At 39.9% G+C, this 22,220-nt stretch overlaps 1 long non-coding RNA gene across 1 annotated transcript in view; it reads left to right on the plus strand.

Annotated features, from left to right (window-relative positions):
- The first annotated feature begins 265 nt into the window (after positions 1–265).
- Positions 266–22,220, plus strand: part of LOC121069743 — a 45,379-nt gene continuing 23,424 nt past the window's right edge. Inside the window, exon 1 of the long non-coding RNA XR_005819590.1 lies at positions 266–432. This is a non-coding gene — a long non-coding RNA (uncharacterized LOC121069743). The remainder of the gene's footprint in view (positions 433–22,220) is intronic.

Raw genomic sequence — 22,220 nt, forward strand, 5'->3', positions numbered from 1 at the left:
CAGATATTTATATATGCGCTGGTCGGGGGGATGAGATTTTTGCACTATAAACTTGTCATTTTGTTGAAATATACAGAGTGGTTGTTTACTTCTAAATGTAAATCATAAGGCACAAACAGACATTAGGACTGCATATTCTATCTTGTAGATTTGGTACAAAACCATGCACCCAGGATGGATATTTCAAAGCTCATGAAAACAACAGATCCATGTTTACCTACAATTTATGTGCAGGCTGCAGCTGAATTGGTTAACAGCTGATGCAAATTGTTATGAGTGAGTAAAGGGCCCACCCTCCTTGTAACTCTACTGAAACAGAAAGTAAGACCTGTAAAAAATACTTCTCCCAATTTTGAAGAAATTGTCTTGTGGCCTTCAGTTGCTTTTTGTTTTAATCCAGTTTATATGCCTAATTGTTAAAGGCAAATAAAGGTAAGCAAATGGAAATGTTCATAATTTCCTTCTCCAATTGATACATGGCATTTTTGGTTGTGTTGTGCTGGAAACCGAAGTGATAGCTTACATTTTTGATATCATATAAGAGACTGTTTAGGGGATTGTATTTTACTGGCTCAAAGTGCATAGATATTTCAAAGTGGCAGCATCTAGCTGCAATCTCTACAATCTGCCAGGAGTACATATCCCAAGGGAATGATGACCTGAATGCAAATATATTGTTTTTAATCATAAGAATAATATTACTGAACCTTCTACATGTCATTTTAATCTCTTGAGAAATATTCAAATTTAGCTTAACATTCAACCTAGTCAGCCTAATTGGCCTTGCCTACCCTAGACTTTGGTTACAGAATTTTGCATCTCTGTAAAATATATTCCTTGCAGCTTCAATCTTTCCCTTTTCTGACACCAAGCATAGTATAGGTTTGTATTGCACAGGCCTGTAGTGCAACTAGGAATTTTTCCCTTTTGTTTTGTTTCATCAGAGGTTATAGTATTATACTGAATGGGAAAAAATGTGAGCAAAATGTGCTTTTAGGTTCAGGCAAAGAAAAGTTCTCTAAACTTGATTAGCAAAAGCACATGGTTCTGACAACTGTTATCTCATTACCATTGGGTTTTATTCCCCCTTGTTTGCAAGGTGGTGTATTTTCAGGATTTCAGAACATTTCCATTGCCTGACATGGAATAATTTGTAGATTTATTTTGTTACTATTCATTAAACTGTCATATGTGTTATAATCAACCCAGCTATTTGGGTGTGAGCCTGAAAATGGAATATTGAAATAACACATTAATTCCTGCTAACTTCAGTGGAAGTATGTGGTATTGTTCTTCCAAAAAACCATCTTAAATTTTCAGGACTCAGCAAAGCTTAAAAAAATATTTTTGTTGTTGTTTTTCTTTTTTTCTTTTTTTTTTGTTTGTTTGTTTGCTTAGTCTAAGCACTGCTGTGGACTATCCAAAGAGTGTTTTCTAATAGCAAATATTAGGATGCTTATTGTACAAGAACTCTGCAGCAGCAGCAGCAGCAGGAGAGTATGAATCTGCAAACTCTTAACTCTGTGTTAGCCAGGAAAGAGGAGTACCTAGGAATGGTTTGTTCCCTGTCGGGGCTGTTAAAATTACATTGAGTCAGAAGGAGCTGAGAGAGAGTGGAATAAAAAATAAAAGGCTTCTGTTTGTTCTGCTACTTTTGGACAACTCTTTCTTGCCCCTGAAAGACAGAAAGTTGAGCCAAAGATGATTTAGGAAGTGAAATTCTTCCCTAGCCTTGTTTCCCATTCCTGGATGATATCTCACCAACCGATCCTTATGCATTAGTCTTTTTCTTTTTTTTTTCTTTTTCTTTTCCTTCTTCCCATTTCAATGCTGAGCCTTGGCTTCCATCAAAGATTTTAGGGAACAGGGAAAAGAGGACTTTTCATTACTTTCTCGTGCTTGTAATCTCTTCTCTGGGGATTAAAATCCTACTTTCCGTAACCTCTGTCCTTAATGTACGTTAAAGCTTTCTTTGTCCTTCCAACAGACACTTAGCTATTCTTAATAGGATCATTGGAGATTGCGCTTCCTAAGCATGTTATAGGTTTGAAGAGTCTTACAAGGTCTGTTGTGGTTCAGGAGAGTGGAAGAAGTCTTGAAAGAAACATCTCTTCTGGATCATGTCTACATAATCCCTTGGAAAGAGCTCCTTTCACATTACCTCCAGGCTTGGCTAATGCTTTGTTAGCCAGAGCAGTTACCTCAGTTTCAGCACCACTTTGCTTTTGTTTTTATTACCTATGTAACTGGGAAATTATTTTAAAGTCCAAATATTCTGAAAATGGAGAAACAATTACAGGATGGATCATTTTGAGGACATCTAAAATAGAAAGTCCAATCTCTTTTTGAACTTATATGTCTCTTTTATATCTCAGAACAGGGCATATAAATATGAATAAAGTATAGCTTGATTTGTAAAATAATTACTGTGAGAGTGAAATTTGGCAATGTTAGCTGGTGATTGCTAACTGAAACAACTAGCAATCAGTAGTGGCTGTAAGCCATGGCTATCAGACTACAGTTTGGTCAACCACATGAAATGATGCCATCAAAGTAAGTTGTTCTCACAATATCAACCTCATCAACTCCTCATGAGGAAATAGCAGACATTGAGATGACTTCTTTTATTTAATTGAAGGGATAGTCTCAGTAGTTCAAATATGACCCCCCATCTGTGGGTAACTGAGGAAAACGTGCCTTTCTGCTCTAAAGCATTGTTGGAGAAAGAGGGAAGGAAAAGGCTAAACAGCAGGCTGTTATTTATTTGGAGCAGAAGGGCACCTAGTTCCCTTCTCTGCCAAACTGTTTTCTGAGAAAGGCTCACCACTTGACTGAGGATTATGCAAAACTGGGTTGGGTGCATGCATTTTTTTCCTCAGAAGTGTTATTTATGCTCTTTTGTAAAAATTATCGGCAATAGTGCTTTGTTTTCTTTTAACCGCTATCCTCTGATCATTTAAATGGTAAATTTTGCTATGTGCGTTTAAGGTATTTAGGATCAGTTGGCCATCTAACCTTACTTCAAGTGGTAAAGTTCAGGTTAAAATGTAGGCAAGTTTAATAGCAATGTGGAAAAAATAAATACCAATGAGCTTTGTTTTCTTCTGACAACAAAGAACAAATACTCCTAGCTGAGGTTTCTCACAATCCTTCTAGATTCATTTAAAGACTTAAATGAAATATATAGTAATCATGTTTTCAATAAAATTGTATAAGATGGTATTGATTCGTAATTGTTGTTTTGTTTGTTTTGCTTTTAAAATGGAATCACCAGACACATAGTTAGCATGGGCACGCAGACACTTGGATGCTCATTTCTACAATGCTCTCCTAGTAAATGAGTTTATTGGGGTAGAGAAGGACCAAACCCCAGCTGTGTAAATCTGTAAATCTTGGTCTGAATGCCAGTTTGAAGGATTTCTCAGGACCCTCACCTAGTACCATATTATATTTTAAAATATGCTATTATGAACTTAAAAGATGAATATGCTTGCTATCTAAACATACTTGTTATCTAAATTATTTTTGTTGCTTTCATTGCTACTCATTATTTATTTTTATTGTACTTTCATTTTCTTGTCCCATTTCATACATAGCTTTATAAAACCTACAGCATTTTAGCACAAATACCTTGCCTAGCCATTATCAGGAAGCACTTGTTCACTCAGAAAAATGTTGTGAGGTCATTAATGCAATAACTCTTCCTTACAGGTAAGGAGTTAAACTCATGACAAGTTCCCAGCACTAAAAGGGCAGATGATTAATTTTTGCCTGTTGTGAACAAGGTAGTCTTGATAGAGAAAGTACCAAGCCTTCTGGTTGTCCAGAACATCAGTCTATTTGCCAGGACCCACACAGACTGCTCCAGTATAAAATTGCAATAGCTGAGCAGCTGGTTTAAAATGTCTGGAAGGAATATAACGTGGATTATCTCAGGAAGCAATTACCAAATAGCAGTAATTTATAAGAGGGACTGATTCTTCATTTCCCAGTGATGTAAATCCAGCGTACAGGCACTTTTTAGAACAAATTGCCACTAGAACTGTTTTTTCCCTGAAAGAAATAACTTGGTGCTATGAACATCTGAAAGCTAATTTCTTCTTGAAGCTATTCAGAGTGAAAGTGTGTTTTGGCCAAAGCATGTATTTACATTGAAACACTGATCAAAATGCCACCGCAGTTCAAAAGGCAAGTGCCTGGGGTGGGTTTCTCTCCCCTGTCAGATGCTGCCCTCATATCCAGAGGGCGACTCCGTGTCCCAAGCTTCCAGGGGCCACTGTTTCAGGCTGCTTCCAGCAAGAGACTCCCCTGGAGCTGCCAGGGTTGCAGTTGCAGGGCAGCCTGGCTGTATTCACATAGTTGCATGCTTTTGTAGTTAATGTTTTTCACAGAATTCTCCCTCTGCAACAAATTTCAGGGACTCTGCTTCCCATCCTGACTAGCAGCTGAAACTCCCCCATCTCATGGTCAAATGGAGACTGTTTTGAGCACACTCACTCCACTGTGCCTAGGCTTTATTTATTGACTATAAGCCACACATTGCTGTTTCCAGACAGTATGAAAATGAATCATCAGCTGGACATTCTGAGTATGTCACTGTATGCTGAGTGCATACAATTGCTGGGTGCATACCAATTGCATGTGGGAGTGATAATGGTCCATCGCTGATCTGGTTAATGAAAACTTCTGTAGGTGATGCTGCTCTGAGCCTGTTTGCAAACAAAGAAACAGCCAGCAGCAGATAGGCCTGCAAGGCAGGCTATATGCTGAGAGTTATGTGGCATCATTATGCGCGTGTAGGCGGTTGAGATATTTGCGGTGAAATCATGGCCTCATTGAAGTGGGTGGCAGCTTTCCCACCGCCTTCGGTTTGGCCAAATACTAGCCTTTCTGATGGTATTTATTCAGAACACTTGACTGAGTTCAGTGGAGACTTAGTGGCATAAAATGCAGCAAGATGCTGTTGCCTTACAAAACGAGCTCTGAAATCAGTTGACGTCCATAGGCTTTGTATTTATTCCACTGTCTAAATTTTGCGTCAGTTTTCACTCTGAATGGCTTTAGCTTGGAATGTAGCAAATATATGGAGATGATCTGTAAGTTCTCTGTGGGGATTTGCAATTTTCTTGCTAAACAATTCTCTACATAATAAGAATAAATGATCAAATTCAGGTTGGATAAAAACCAGCAGTATTGCAAAGTATGTAGGCTTCCAGAACAAGATGACCTACAGATGCCTGATGGACTAAAACACATTTTAAAAGCTTCTCTCTTTCATGTGTATTTTCCATGGAATAAGAATGATAGAAGGAGGAAAGCCTGATTTTTAGCATTAAGCAGCAACGTCAGTGTATTATGTGGAGGCTGACCTTGTCTGTGTGTTTCTGTGTTGATCTGAATGTGCTGGGTTTCCTCGGGGTTCAATTCCTGGCAAGGAAACACTCTTGCACAAAGTCTATGAATTACTGTTACTTTATAACACTGGGATATAAAAATCCCAGGTATTTTTGTGCTTTTAGAAAAAGACTGTAGGTTTGTTAGCAGTGTATAACAAGGTTCAGTGAATCTGGAGGGAGAGGGCATATAACCTCTGGAATGAGACTGTGCAATTATCGCTCACAATACCATTCAGTAATGCTGTCCCTGCTGTGACATATCCATCTTAGACTGTAAGACGTATAGCTGTGCCTTATCAAAATCTATTTCAACTGGTATGGCTTAGATCGTCCTGTTTTCTCATTTGTCTCTGGTATTTCCTGGTCTTTAAATCTCCAGACCACCTGGGGCTCTTAACCCCCTTTAATAAATAGGTCCATCACATTTCCCCCGTGTTCAAAAATGGCACAGCTGCTTCCAATATGCTATGCAAGGATCATAAAAATAAGTACAGTATAAAACAGTATTACAGCCCTACTTCCAGTTTCTTCAGCATGGCTCATTTTGAGACATTAGCCATTCTGCAAACTCTGCCATGATTATTCTTTCCAATTGCTCACTTTTAAAGTAACCAGGTCAGATGCTGGTATTTTAGGCCATGCAGTAGCTCTTTAATAGCCTCGAACAAATCTGCATGTTTAAAGAAAGGTAGGCAGCATCCTATCCCCAGAGCTTTTCATCTCCCAAAGGAAGCTGCTTCCTCTTCTGCCTGGGCTCTGGGATGCACAGCACTGGCATCGCTTGCATAGGGTGCGGGGCAGTGTCCGCGTGTGGTCTGCAATGGTGGGTCCTCAGTTTGTCCTCTGCTTTTGGTGTCTGCAGGCACCATCTCTTGTGGACAATAGTCTCTCACGCTAATGGGTCTGGACAGAGAGGAGCCATGGCTTTCAAACAATATTTCCCTGAAATACTGCCTGAACTCATGCTGCATCTGTGACCTGGGCTAACAGAGTAACTGTCAAAAGCTGGTGCATGGTGTTTGGGTTTTCTATTCCTAATCCGGTCATTCTTTTCACATCAATAGAGACAATATAAATGTCTGTATAAATACGTCTCTGCAGAGCTCAGGGGTTTATTTAAACACATTACAGGATGTTTTCAGGAATTAGCAAATTGTGGGTGATGCCGGCCTTCTTGAGGCTCAGCACCAACACCTACATGGTGACTGCAGCGTGGGTCAGGATTTTACCAAGCCCACTTGTACTGTACAGTACTTACAAAATGTAAGCAGTTGCAAATAAGGAGCAAACAGTCCGAGGTTCCTCATTTGTATTTAACTTACATTATAAGCAGACATCTGCAGATCATTACACAGAAAGAAATCCATCAGAGATAGTAAACCTAATTCTCAACTATAATCTGTTTTGTTTTCATTGTGTGTCATATTTGTTGTTGGTTTGGTGTTGTTGGTGTGTTGTTTTTCTTTGTATTGGTTTTTGGTATTATTTTTTTTTTTTAGTCACTTCAGAGGTGCCGTTACATAGACCCAACATCAACATGTATGCTAGTTGACAATAATCTGTTTAGGCTACTGCACTTACAATTTTTTCTCCTTGAGAATGAGAATTCTGTATGTGATTTAGGCAGGAGACAGTGCAGCAATGCCATTTTGTTGGCACCCAGTGTCTGATGACTTGCACCTCAGGCTGCGTGTGGCATTAATATACTTTAGCTGGTCCTCTTCCAGGAGCAAGATAACGTTTTTCAGTGCCTCTCAGTATGTTTCCTTGGAGCAGACGGCTGCAGTATCCCCACTTCTCAAGAGATGTCCGCCTCCCTGGAGCTCTCTGACGGCTTGCGTGACACCCAGTGGGGGTCACTACACCTAAATAGTCAGAAATGGCAAGCTGCAGCCCTGTGCAGTAGAAGTGTGGGCGCCACCTGAGAAAGGCCTTCTTTTCCTGACTCTGTTTGCCCTGCTCTGTTTTGGGCCTTGGGAAGGGACACGAGCAGAGGACCTCCAAGGAATCGTCATCCCAACATGTGATGTTGTCCAGACAGTTCAAAGATTTAGAAATTCTGGAAATGAAATATCTTTCCAAGAAAGAAATGGATTCCTTCCCTCAGTTTAAAAGCATGAACTACATGCAAGATCTCTGTTAATAGCAAATTATCAAGGGTCTTTTCTGTTGGGGTAACCTTTGAACTAAGTACTTCTGCAGATGATTCTGTCGTCTTTTTGCATGTCATTTTTCATGCTACATTTGCTGCTCTTCAGTCCTGTCAGTGACTAAATAAGGACTTTAACCCTCATAACCCACATTTTCTCCAGTGGTCCCATTCTGAGCTTGGCATGCTCGTCCAGGAATGCGGACGCTTGCCGTAGCAGCAGAGCGTCATCAGAAAGGTATGGCCTGTGACCTCACAAGGGCATCACAGAGCAACAGCCAAGATCTGGATAGAAAAGGCCCCATTGTCACCTAAATATAGTTTCATCACAGACAGCATGGAAAACAAGAGCTGCAGATGATATTTTATCTCCTGCAGATGATTTTGCTTCCAACTTTTCTTCTCTGTGTGGCCAACTGTGAAGATCTTTTTAAAAGCTGGAAATCTGTTCTTAATCCAGTCCATTTAGAAGTAAACATTGCTACAAAACCAGAGCATAACAAATGGATAACAAAATGCTCCTACCCTAGAAGTACAGAATGACAGTGCTTTCAAATGAACTCAGTCATCTTTAACTAAACCTTCATCGCTATTTTAATGTTTCTCTTTCCTTCACACAGCCAAAAGGCATTGATAATTGGTGATTAGATCCATAAAGTGGTCCAACAATATCCCCAGTAAGGAGGAAAAAAAAAAAAGAGCTAGAATAAAAGTTACAAGTTTGACTATAAAAATGATGACTGACGAATTGGCAAGTAGACAAAGTATTCTAAGAACTTTTAATGATCAAAGAGCCAGGCAGAAGGTATTGGGGTTATTTTGGGCATAAATAGAATCCAAAATCCCAATTTGCCCCCAGGATTTTCACTTTTTTTTTCTTTCTAATAGTTTTCCACGTTTTGTTTGAAGTGTTTTCTTGTTTGTTTGTTTTCAAGTTAAAACTTAGATATATTCTCAGTGATGACTAGTCAGTTTCCATTCTACCTTCTGTTTAGTCCCTGTTCCTGGATTAAGACTGTCTATAAATCCCGCAGTAGATTAGACCTTGTTTTCAAGCATCCTAGACCTTTCTGTGTCTCCCAGAATGAAAAAGACATCAGATTATTTCCATCCATATCTCTGTTGTCCAGAAGATATTTGCATCATTCAGCATTAGGAGCGCAACTCACAAACTATTTGCTGCAACCTCATGCATCCATGAATCTGGCTCCTTTCCATGTGCATGAATCATTCACAACTAGGCCTGGACCCCTGTGAATGTGTACAGCCACTTATTTTTAGCAACCACTTATTTTTGTCAAGAAAGTGTTGACTTCTCTGCTGGGTCCCTTGGGTTCTCCTGCTCTCAAGTGCCAGCAAGCCTCCAGTACCATGGGCCACAATGCTGCTGGCTGCACTGTCTTTCCTATCAGCAGGGTAATGTGCTGAGCAACCATTCGTGGCTTTCAATGCTGAGAAGTACCAATGCGAATGATCTGTCACATCTGAGAGGGATTTCTTGTCGCTGTTAAGCCCAGGAACCTCTGGATTGTCAGGAGTCCCTCTCCACCATTAGGAATAAAATTTTCTCTCTCTTCCAAAAATGGTAGCGAAGCTGGAAAAGAGGACTGCTTTGTTCCGATGTGGTGATAAAAGTGGGAGATTTGCTGTGTTTGCACATCATGCTTCTATTCTTGAAATGACTTTTACGAACAACGGTAAGGAAATTAAACAGGATTTGAATTTGCCCTTCAGGTTATAAACAGCTCTAGTATTTACAATGCACTTTGCACTTGACTCTGTTGTAGCAGGAATGTTAACAGCAGCTAAATTAAAGTTGCCTAAAGATTTCCATTAGCCCAGGCAAAAGATATTTGTAAGTGTGTATATAATCTTTCACTTACATGAAAAATCAAATAGTTACTTGTAATTCTTTCCATCTTCATTTTTAGATATATTAAAAGAAGCTCAAACTTCTCAGTGTAGGTCAGATTTTGGCTCCAGTTTTTTATCTTTTCGCCTTTTTTGGCTTTTTTTTTTTTTTTCCAAGGTCAGGAATTGTGAGAAAGCTCTGATGTGAGACTCGAGCTTTGAACAGTCACAGCTACACATGGATTTGCAGAAAGCTCAGCACACAGCACCAGCTCAGCAAAGAGCACTGGCAGAAGCTCACTAGCTCCAACCTCCTTGTGCAGCAGTCCCTGGTTGACAAATGGAGTCCTAGGGCATCCCTTGGTGACTTGCTGAGTGTCATGGATTGTTGTCTGGGAGAGAAGATCGTGTGCCTTCAGTTTATGTCCTATCAGGACAGTGAGCATTTGTGGAGGCTGTAGCTTCTTTGGCGATGTGCTCTTTTGCCTTTTTCTTTCTTTCTTTTTGAGAAAAGAAAAGTTAATTAAAGTTTATTCTCCTGTGCTTGTAGGAATAAGACTTTCAGATTGACCTAGTTCATTATTATAGGTATATTTTAAATGTGTAAATGAGGCTCTTTTTCCATCCTAGAAGCAGTGCCTAGACAATAGAGTTAAGAAATTTTAAGTGCCTGTGAATAAGCTGTTGCACTGTTTAGACCTAATCATAACTGAGCAGAAGCTGAAGAGCTGCTTTGCATGCAAGTTGACCTGCATGTTTTATAAGCAGACTCCCCTTGTCAGGCAAGAGGGAGACAAGGGCAGAGGATCTATAACTTATCCTCTCATGTTTATGGGAGAGAGTCACCTGCAGCATGATTACAGGGCCCCATGGTGTTGGTTACTTACCCATAAACTGTAGGATACTGGGTTGTTGAGCATTTGAATCTATAGGAAAGCACCCTGTAGCACTTCAACTTCACCCTTCTTCACCATCAAGAACAGTGGCCTCCATCCATATATCCTCAAGAATTCTTTCTGTCCAACGTACATCTCTATTCCCCTCTTGCCCTAGGGTACATCTTTATTTGCTATCCAAGTATCTAATATCTTGATGAACTACATAACTGAGATAACAGTCTAGACTTTCTTCTGGTCTACCACTGAGTGGCCATCTTTAAATTTAGAGTTGATTTTGTGCCTCATTTAACAGATGCAGAAATGGGCATACATTGCTATTCAGGCTCGAATCAAGGCACCTTTGCTTTGGTAGTCCACAACCTACCGCAAGCACTACTGGAGACTGTGCAAGAACTCTGCTACATGCAAATACAGGGTAATTCACTTGTCTCAATTGGCCTTATCTGCATCTCTAATAGATCATGGCTTAAATCTTGAAGTACGAAAGCTTAATTGTTAAAAATATTCTTACAGATAAATAAAAAATCTGGAAACTTTGGCTTTGATATAAATATTAAAACTGTTTTTGAAGTTTGTTAAATTTTTGATAGTGGAAATGCCAATCACCTTGTGTCCCTGGAACCATAACCATGCTTTTTATTTATATTTTACTTATATTCCCCATCTTCTAAACTTTCTCTAAGGTACCTTCTCCTTTGTAATATGCCATTTTAAAATTAAATGAGCAATCCTACATGCACTGTACTAGATGAGACCAATGTAGCGATTTTAGGTAACTCAAATAATATTAGGATGTCCTCTGTAATATTTTCCAGTCCTTTACAGAGATGCTGTGTGGCCCAAGGTATCTGAATGAGACTCTGGTCATGCATATATATTTTATTATTATTATTTATTTATTTCCTGTAGGTTACACTACATAAGTATTTGCTGTTACAGCAACAGACACTTTGCATATTCAGTTATAACGTTGTTTGGTTACACAAAGCAATATGCAATTACTTCTCTGCTGCGGGTTTTGCTACCAGTAAGGCTCGTGTTTCCACAGCCAAAAGATATACTGGAAGATTCCTTTTCCAAAAGCTTAACTAAACTAACAAAGCAATTATGGATTGCAATTGATATGTCACTGGAATGTGTATTCTTTACAAAATCAGGTTAATCTGGGATAATTTATTAGCTGTGGTCCCTCTCCTCAGAGTAGCAACATGGGAGGGAACTAGTATTCCTGAAACACTGATAGAAGTCGTACATGGAGGAAATGCTGCATTTCCTTTGTTCTTTACATGTTCTATAAATATTTCATGTGTTTGTTAAAGCTGTGTTATTTCTGGAAGCATGCCTACTCTCTTGTTTAATTTTTCCTGAATCCTTCAGGGCTGTAGATAGTTTGGGATACACAGAAATTTAACATTCCATATTTATGCTCTTGCTAATAGGCACCACATGAAGATTAGAAATGTAAACAGGTTGTGAGGAACAGAGAGGGAAATTTCTAGCACATCTAAAAAAGGCCTGGACTTAGAGTCCTTTGGATAAAAGACTATTACATTTCTATTACTCATACTTGTGACTTTCCATCCTTCTCACAGAAAAAAAAAAAAGAATAAGAAATGTCATCAGAACATTCTAAACTTGATCAGATATCGGGAAAGTCCTGCTGAGTTTTGAAACTTGACACTGAATTACAGCAAAAGATTTTTTTTTATCAGTAATACCTTCTTTTTCCATCTCCGTATATTCATTTATCACAGCCAGTGATTATTCACAGCTTCTCTTGATCATAGCCAGATTCTTTCCCTTGGGAGAAAGTATTTCTTAATATGGAAAGGTTCTCCATTTACCTCTGCAAGTAAATAAAATCACTTTGTTTCCTTTTTCTTTCCATAATCCGAACATACTTACCTCCCCTTGCCCAGCTCTGAATGAACAGCTGTGATGTTCTACGGCAGTATGTGCAACAAAGATGTTTAAATATCAGAGAGAGAAAAATAAATAAAACTTTGAGTCCATAAATATGCTGAGATAAATTAATAAAAATGTTGAACTGCTTTCAGAAATGACTCACTGCTTGTACCATCCAGTTAGAAACACAGGTCAAATGATGAAAATTTGTTTGGATCACAAATATGAGTTTTAACATGGCCATGATGTATAAATCATTCTTTAAAGTGGAGTATAGGGGCCCGTGTTCCTCAGGTGCTTATGAAAATTTTACTCATGTTTTTATTTTGCATTCTCTTCCACTGTTTGTTTGTTTGTCTAAATATCTGTATGGAGGAGTCAGTGAAAAATGAATCATGGATAACAGCTCTCTGATCTTTCAGATATAGTAGCAATGCTGTTTTGAAAGGAGTCATCCCCAAAAAAGGACTCATTCTCTTGAACAGCTCCGTTTTTACCTCAGGGACCCACATCTTTGCCTGGAAATTCAGCAGTGATGCTGGCTTGGTAATGTCCATTGGGAGTCACTAGAAAAACATATAAAAGCTGTGCATGAGTAGATTTTTCCAATGCAACTGGAAAAAGAATGATTTCACCTTATGCTGTGTACAGAGGTGAAGTAGTGTAAATGTATACTTAAGGCTCAGAATCATGTTTTCAGGATATATTTTCCTTGATTACTGGCATCTTCAGACTGAACTGATAATGTACAGGATATTTGATACAACACTAGATTGATATATGTAGGGTGAGCTTTTGATTGCGATATAAATAGTGAAAAACAGAAGGAGTCCAACTAAAAGCAATGAGATTCCTCAGCATAAAATGCTGAGCAGAACGTATAGGGCTGTCAAAGTATGGTTTCTTGTATTTTGAACTCCTCCTTCTACAAGGTAGGTAGGAAAGGTCAGGTTTATATTGAGAAAACAGGAGGCTGGTTGGTGCATTAAATCTCGAGGGCCTTTTTTCTATTTCCAAGAAATAGAATAGGAATCCCATGCGCACCCCAGAAAATAAAAGGCCCAGAGAACAGAGACCTGAATCGTCTGATCTCCGCAGAGATTCAGCATTTTTATTTGTAGTGATGATATCTGTAAGAAAGTAAGGCAGCGGCTGATTCACAAACTGTAATGGGAGTTTCAAGGGTATTTGCTCAGTGAGTGAAATCTTCGGATCATGACTACAGGTCTTGGCAATCGCTCAGTTATTTTTACTGCAGTTTTAAAACTCATCTGTTCTATTTCCACGTGTAAAACAAAACCCACGCAGGTTTCTTGTGTTATATTAGCATTCTCCTATTTGAAGTTCCAGCTTTTTATGAGATCCCACATATCAAAACGGAGACCCCAAATTAAAAAAAAAAATAAAAAATCAACAGTGTTCCTTGTTTCTCTAAGGCAATAAATAATTAAGAAAAATCTTTGCCTAAAAATTCATTGGTTTAGGGGTTTGGCTCTACACACCAACACGTTAACTGAGTGTAACTATTTAGAAAGCATCTTCTTCTGTAAGCCTAGCTATCCAAGCTAAAGTAAGAAGAGCTTTTGAAGCAGTCAACAGTTCTGCATCTTTCAGCAATGCCACGTAAAACTATTTGAAATAGACACCTCTTAGAGTCAACAAAAGCTTCTCCTGACAACAGAGGAGGAGGATCAAGCCATAAAAGGAAAAATGAATTGTCTTGCCCTAAAATTTGTTGGCAGTTGTCATGCTAGAGTCAGGGCCCGTTTTCCTCCTGCCATGGGTAAATGAGATGTATGTCAAAGATGCCGGCACCACTGACACAGCCATAGCCTTCCTTATGATCCCCATTTATACTGCAGAACATCCCACAAGAGGATAGGCCCTTTAAATGTAATGCCGTAGGGAATTTCCTTCAATAAAACCTGATCTGGTACAGTAGCTCTAGGGTTTTGTGTTGTTTCCATGGATTGCCTTAATGCAGGTGAACCATTTTAACAATTCTTCATTTGTGTTTGTTTCAGTATTAGGATACCACAAGTATGTATTTATTTTTGATTTTGAGGGCATCTAATCAAGACCTTCTTGAATGTAATGTCTTTTTTTTCTCATTTACAGAGACTTTTCATCAAGTTCAAAACATTCCAGCCCAGCCCTCTAAGAGTATTCGCTATAAATATATATATATATATATTTTAAATGACTCACCTTAAGAGGCTGAAAGAATTACATTATGTCATTTCAAACCCTGCCCACTCTTTTTAGTTTCTATTGGACTTTCAGACTGCCTTCAGAAATCTGAGATAATTTTATTTTCCTGCAAAATCTTAGCTCTTTACAATCATTTGTACCAGTGTTTGATCTGTGAAATCTTGATTTAGACTTCCTGGCAGATTTGTACTGAACAGCATCTAATCCCTTTTAGGACATGTTCTGTAGGCTGAAAGAAATTTTTTAACATAGGGAAAATTTTAAAAAGGGCTTTACCTAGAAGATTTCCTTTAACCCAGTCCTCTTTAAAACACGAAACCCAACACCAGATAGACACTAATTCCAATTTGTAACAAAACCTGGAAAAGGGGGGAGTGCCAGTGGATATGTATAAGTCTCAGTATGAGCCAGACAACTTAATAACACCATTTATTAGAGAAGCCTTAAAGGTAATCCCATTAAAGCTATTCAGCAGAACACAGATATTTTTCTGAAATCTGCTTGGAAGCAGACAGGATTACTTGAATGAAATGTGAGCAGTTTTCTAATAAACCTCATCCCCCCACCTTTTATTCCTGAATGCTGTGGACCTTGGTGCTCTACTGCTCTCTCACTTGATGGATGAGGGGAAATTACTGCTTAGAAGTAGGGAGGGATGGAAAGGTGAATGTACAATCTTCTGCATCTCTTCTCATGAAGGCATGGCATGACAAGAGAGCTTGTTGACACTGCCACAGGTTCCTTTCCTGGCCCTGGACAGTGGCAATTCAGGAAATTCACCTTGCATGGCTGTTAATTTCTGGTAGATAGACTTGGTTTTCATCCATATGGGTACAGCAACAAAAGCAAGGGGGACTAACACATTATACAGAAGGCTTTGCATGGGCATTGTTCCCTCTCATTTTCTTAATGCTTATCTCTACCTGCTTTCCCATCCATGGAAATGCCAAGTCTCAAATATGTGAAGTGTCCCCACCATCCCACCTTGTGTGAGGGGCACTGGCTGGGTTGTTAGCTTCTGGTGAACCCTTGCTGCTGAGAACAAGCAGTGGTGGTTTGAGAGAGGTACAGAGAAGTTTAGAATGACAGGAAACTACGATCTCGTTTGAACTTGAGAAAGGGTGAATTTCTGTTTTAAAGTGCTTTATCTAAATAGAGCTTAAGGAAGGAAACCTTGTGAACTCTTGTTAAAAACCTATAGCTATAATTTAGCAACTCCTTTCATCTAGCATGAAGGGTAGTGTTTTTTTTTTTTGTTTTTGTTTTTTGCCTCGAAGAAACAAGGATGCAGTGTTCTCATTTGCATGTACTGTGTCAGTGAAACAGGGGCACTTTCTGGAATGCTCTTTTCACTTCTTATTCCACTCTTTTAAATATCTCTGTTTCTCTTGATTTTCTGGAACTCACTACAGAATCACCACAGAAATTGTCCTCGAAAGATAGTAGGGGTTTTTTTCTTCTTTTTATGTGAACAGTGTCTGCTGTTATTTAGATTTAACAACATAAGGAGGTATCTGTACTCTGTGTAAACATTCTGCAAGTAGTTTAATCCAAACCTACAAGGATATCTGATTTCTCTGAAGGTGTCCATAATTATAAGGCAAAGCTCTGAAGAATGTAATTATTCATTTTAGAAACTTGGGCTGGAACATTGCATGACTGTTTGTTTTAGGCTTGGAAAAAGGAATATGATGGATCCAGAGGATTTTTTTTTCTTTTTTTCAGATCAGTGCCTACTTTAGTTTGGGATTGTGTACTAGTACGACAGCAGGGGTGTGTATCAGTGACGCCACCACTTTAGGAGGATTGGCTGGACGTTATCAAGCCGTCTCTGCTGTTTGGAATTTACAGGGCCCTGGAAGGGGGATTTTCATTTTGTATTTGGCTGAATGCTAGGACTTGTTTTCCCTGGTGTGTTGCTTTTGGAGTGTTTGAAGTGCTGTTGGTGGTAGCAGTGTCTCCCCCAAACAGTCAGAGGATAATGCTGCTTTGGGGTACTTAATGTTGTTTCCTATCAGAACTGTTTTACAACTTGACCTCTGGGTAGCAGCTTCCTTCTTGTCAGTGCATAACTAAAAGAAGCTCTCTGCTTTAAGCAGGATGATGGCTGGATGGGCTGAAAATTTGCAAGGATATGGGAGGACTGGAAAGCTTTGTTAAGCCTCCCAGGAATGGCTTCTGTGCTTGCTAAGAGATTAAATGCTGCTCTTCCAGTGGCGTGTGATTAAAAAGTGGAAATTATGCCTTTTTTTTTTTTTTTTTCCCTGAAAAAAGGGGCTTATTGAAGGGTTTAGTGTGCTTTGAAAGTCACTGCTTCAGTATATCTGATTTTGACTTTCTTGATTTTCCCAGCTGAGACTTGTCCTGATTCTTACCAACAACACTGTGTTGATATATCCGTAGCCTGTCTGGTGGCTTGCTAGTTAAACATCCCTGATGTACCTGAGACACTTAAAGCTTCCTTCAGTGTCTCAGTAGCACCTCCATCCTGATGAATTATAGAGAAGTATGTGTTGATTATTTTCCAGTTTTTTGGATGAAAGCACAAACAATCCATGCCTTCATGTTAATTCTGACTTGTGTTCTGTTTCTGCCTTGGATGTTCGGATAACTGGAGACCACATTTTCCAGCATGTCCCTCTTTGTTCTGCTTGCTGTCTCTTCCCTGATTGAACTTTGATTTCATTTTGGCCCGAGGGGAATTAAGTCAAGACAAGGAACAAAAGTTAGCTTCCCAAATATTATGGTGGACAGAAAGGGAGGAGGGTGTTACTCATCTTGGAAATATGTCAACTACGTCCATCTACATGCTCTGCCTGGTTAATGTTGATATTAATATGGTCAGGGTTCCTCTGTTGAGTGAATCCATACTATTTATCTATCCCAAACTGGAAATACTCCCATTTTGGTGTCTTTAGTATGCTTCCTGCATTTCAGTATGTTTTAAACTATTTTTCTTCCTCTCACAATAAAGATTTTGTTTCCAATTTACCCAGGAGCTGTTGAAATTAATTCCTGTTCATGGCAACTTTTCCTTTACAGCGAGCATTTCAATTTGCTTCAATTCAGATGTCAGAGTTCTTACATCTGGAAGTAGAATGGTTCTACTTGATTTTTTTTTTCTCTAAGTATGTGGAAACACGTGTATTTCAAGTGAAACTGATTCTTGATACTGTAGATATTCTTCAGAGGTATAATTGGTCCCTCTTTCAGCTGTCTTTTAATGGACTGCAGAATTAGGTCCTAGTTGATTATGCTTTCAAAATAGAGCATAGTAAGAATATACGTCCGGTTACCAGAAGGCTACATCATCATTAAAAGAAGTGGAGAGGACTCTGAGGATCTAGTGAAACCTGATGACTTGTTTCCTTCTGAGGTGCGTCAAAGAAATCAAGAAGTGCAGTGGCTTCTTTCTCTTTTTATTTTACTTCCTTAAGTCAAAATCAGGGTGGGCAGAGCCATAGAGGGGCTACGAAAGACATCTACTTGCTCGTCATTTAAAAGCTTGGTGAAATACTTCCAGCAATAACACACATCCTGAAAAGCAGAGCTTCTGTCATCCTGCAGCCGTTTGTGAATAGAGAGCTGATGTGCTGAACAGCCTCACTTGGGAGGAAGGAAGGGGAGGAGGTGCTGCAGAGCTGCACGTGCACTTGTAAGGGTTACAAAGGTTTCGTCTCCTCGCTGAGGCATGAGGGCAAGGCCATAAGAGGGTCATGAATGCTGTCTGTTGTTGAGAATTTAAAACCCTTTGCTGCTGACCTTTTCTCTGTTCCATTCACATAGTAAAACTAGTTATCTAAACTCTGGGTGCCAGCTACATAGTTTAACCTGATGGCCAGATGGTAGAGGGCTTCCATAAGGCTGAAAGGGATGTAGGATTCATCAGCTACGTTAAATTTCATTTACGGAAGGGGGCAACCAGGTGGTCCCTTCTTTTGTCACTTCATTCCTCTTACAAACCACCAAGCAACCGGATGACCTGGAAGCAAATGCTCCCTGTCAAAGAAATTAATATCTAAATCATTGTTCTCCAAAGCGGAACAAGAATGTACCAGGGTTTCCGGGAAAGTTCATTTTGTACACTTGTCACACATCATTCCTTTCATTAATATAACAGATTAATTGTTGCTTTGAGATATTTTTCTTTACTCTCCTTCAGGCTATGCACTTTTGATTAGAGATGACTGAATAATTTATTGCCAAATTGCTTATTGGAAAAGGTTTGCTTTATTCCATGCAGTCCAGAATAATGTATTTTCAAATGATTATTCAAATTATTATTCAAGTGATCCTCAGATAGTTTCAGTGAAAAATTCTTGGTCTAAGGCTTACTTGGAAACAGATTTGTTACAAAAGCAGTAAAACTACTGAAGAGCATTTTGATATTCAAGGCTGTAGGCTGGTTTGGAGTGGGTGAGCAGGCCTCTTATTTTGATCCACGCCTCGACTGGTTGTTAACCAGTCTGTTATTGGTTTTCTAATGTAAACACACTTGTGTTTTACAACATTCACTTTTTATAAGTATTCTCCACAAGTCATTGAAAATGTACTATTTCTATAAACATCCCTGCTACTAAATTCATTTGAAGTGATATTCACTGGTAAATAAATGTAGATGGTGCAAGAAGACATGAAAGAAAAATCCCTTGGGGAAAGAGTGGGGGAAGAAATCACAGAGATAACATATCCTTTGGAAGTTTTTATATAAATAGACCTACAGATTTCCACATATTTAGTCACTGGAGAAGATTAAAACGTTTGATGTGCAGTTACCATCGCAGATGAAAGCAAAGGTAGTTTTCCAATTGCATTTGGTCCTTATAATTCAAGTGCTGACAATCACCGAAAACCTAATTTAATGAACGTTTTGTAACATCTTCAGGTGCTCCGTGGGAATTCCCCCCTCCCCTTGCCTGGCTGCGCTCTCCCTCTCGCTGCGGTTTCATGTCCATAGGCCCATTCCTAGCAAGCCCTTCACATGCCAGTGGCTCTCATCTCTCCTGTTTGCTCTCTGGAGCTGCTCCCACTGGCGCAGGCACTCGACGTGCCTACAGCTGCTCTGCTCTTCTTGGCTCTGTCAGGATATTTGTTTAAGCAACACAATTGCTTGCGGCTTGGTCAGCACAACAAGGTGAACGCGCTGCCAGTCTTGGGGCTTGGCTCCTCCTTATCCTGTCCCCAGAGGCATGTGCCTGGCACAGCAGAAATGTTGGTGGCCTTCCAAATGCCTGCAAGGTGTCACTCCAAGGCCAGACACAGGTCCAAACTGCCTTCATCACCCCATCATTCCCCTCATAGAGCTCACTGCCTCTCGTTTCCTCCACCAGTTGGCTCCTCATTACTGCATGGGACAGGCACTAGGCCTCAAAGGGACAACTGCCCTCTGCAGCTTTTCTGTAATGCCCTATTTTTTGTTGTGCCTAGCTGAGTTTACTTTCCTGTGGAGAGGCAAGGCATGAGGTCCCAGGGAATTGTCACCTATCAATATTGCTCCAATCTTCCTCCTGTCTTTCCAGTGAGGGGAAGACTCACAATGCAAGGTTGGAAAGGCAGGTGGTGGCAAATCATGAAGGACATGGGTCACTTTCCCCACTGCTGGTCAGCACAATGCCCTCAGGCAAATGCCTGCTCACCCCTCGTCTTCCCTGTACTCTGAGGGAAACAAAGAGATGCAATTTGGGGTGTAGCAAAAAGGTTCCTCTGGAACTAATTGCTTTGCTGGCATTCCTGGGAGCACAGCTATCCCATCAGGGCTGAGCAAGACAGATGTTTATGATCCTGAGTGAAGGAGGAGTTTGGCTGTGTTCAGGAAGGATGCTGTACCCAAGGGGCTAGTGGAAAGCTCCAGGAAGAACTTATTTCTTAGGTAATCTCTGCAACATGAGCCTCTGAGCAGCTCTTAGCCCCAGGGCAGTGCTGTGCTGAAGTCAGCCAAGTGTATTAGGAAGAGCACGGGGAAAGCAGGAAGCCGATGAGAGGGGCAGGAGGAAAGGGAGGCTGTTGGCTTCCTGAATGACCTTAGGACAATATGGTTGCTTATAATCATTTGAGCATTTCTCAGAGAGACAGTTGCAGCAGTCCACAAATGCCACGTAATGTTGTAGAGATGATTTAATGAGAATAACAACTTACTCTGTGACAGCAGTCAGAGGTTGCACCCCACCTCCACCATGAGACAAAATCCTCTCAGGCTTTTCTACTTTATCAGGAAAAGCATGACTTAGGAGCTAAGCATTGCCACCAGACAGAACTGGGGCAATTCCACCTGTGCAGGCATGGACACAGGTCAGTGCACCAGCAGATGCTTTCCCCAAGGATTGCAAGGTGCTTAGGGTCTTTTCTGTGGCTGTGATCCTTCCCTGCTCCAGGCCAGCAGTTGTGCAGGGCCTCCCAGAGCCACTCTTCGTGGGAAGCACCGAACTGTCCCTGGTGAGACCAAGCCGGTCTCCATCATGTCCTGTGGCAGTGACTTTCACAGAGCAGGCTGTGCTCCATGAGGAAAGGGGGAGTCATTTCACTGCTGGTGGTGTCGTGTATCCTCTCCTGCTTTCAGTGAACAATTCTATAAACAGAATTAACATGGATATTTTTTAACTCTGGAGAGAAGAAATCAGGGAAAAGTCACCCTGTGAATGTTTTAGAAAGGCTTCCTGGCACAAGCACATAAAATAAAAGACCAGAAGTTTTTCATATCTTCCCACTTTTAATGAGCACAAGTGCAAGATCCAGCACTCTGGGAACAGATTTTACATGGAGATTTTCAAAGGAATTTAGTAATTTCAGTATTCATTTCCCAGTGAAAATTCCAGATACAGAGGAAAGATTTCTAAGGTTAATCACTGCTTTCCAGAATATTACAGCATCTCTTTTTAAAAGTGACTTTTTTTTTTTAATGCACTATCCTTGTTCTTGGGACTCAGGTTTCCTTCTTTTGTTCTCTTCCACACTCCACCCCTACCTCCAAAAATAATGTGCTTCTGTTAACCAGTATGCCTCTGTTAAAGTGATATGAAATACAGACAACAGATGACACAGTGCACTGTGTGTTAGCTAATGGTCATCTGGGGTGTGGTAGTGAGCTTGTGTACAGGGTGTTTCTAAGTTTAGCTCAGTAGCTAAACCATGTGGCACCTCTTCTCTTCATTCAACTTAAAAGGGAATAAGAACTCAAGCCCGAGAAACTCATTCCAAAATTTTCAGCATCTATTTTGTATACATACTTTACTTCTCATAATGCAGGGAGTTAATATTCCTGTTTGGTTTGGTAATTACTAGGATGCACGCCGGCCTTTTTCACCTTTATTTAATCTGGATCTTCCCAGTTTGCACTAGTTTCACCCAAGTTTAATAGATTTATTTCCTCCACTGCCCCACCAATTCACCTTGTCTCAAGGATAAAAGACATGAGAAACTCACAGCTGTGGTGCCAGATTCTCCTTTTGATTTCTATATGCTCTGTCTTTTCTGTACTTGTGTCTGTGCTACCACCCACTATATACTCATGTGTGTTTTGTAAAGATGTACTTCATGTGAATCCAGGAGATACATGTTTCACCTGGCAGATTCTTGTTTTATTTCAGGTCCAACAAATGCAGAAGATCTCCATGAAAGCATTGCCCAAACCAGTGGTCAAACTTAATTCCTTTTTTTTTTCTTGTGGCTTTGGAAAATACTATTTGCAACTATATGTGATTAAAAATAATAAATAACTTTAGAAATCATTCTATTTATTTATTTCAAACAGCTGAAAGCACTTTGCTTTTGCTTCCAAGAATGTAGCTCCAGATAGAGATCAAGCATGGACAT

This window comes from Cygnus olor, chromosome 4, assembly GCF_009769625.2.
Source record: "Cygnus olor isolate bCygOlo1 chromosome 4, bCygOlo1.pri.v2, whole genome shotgun sequence".
NCBI lineage: Eukaryota > Metazoa > Chordata > Aves > Anseriformes > Anatidae > Cygnus > Cygnus olor.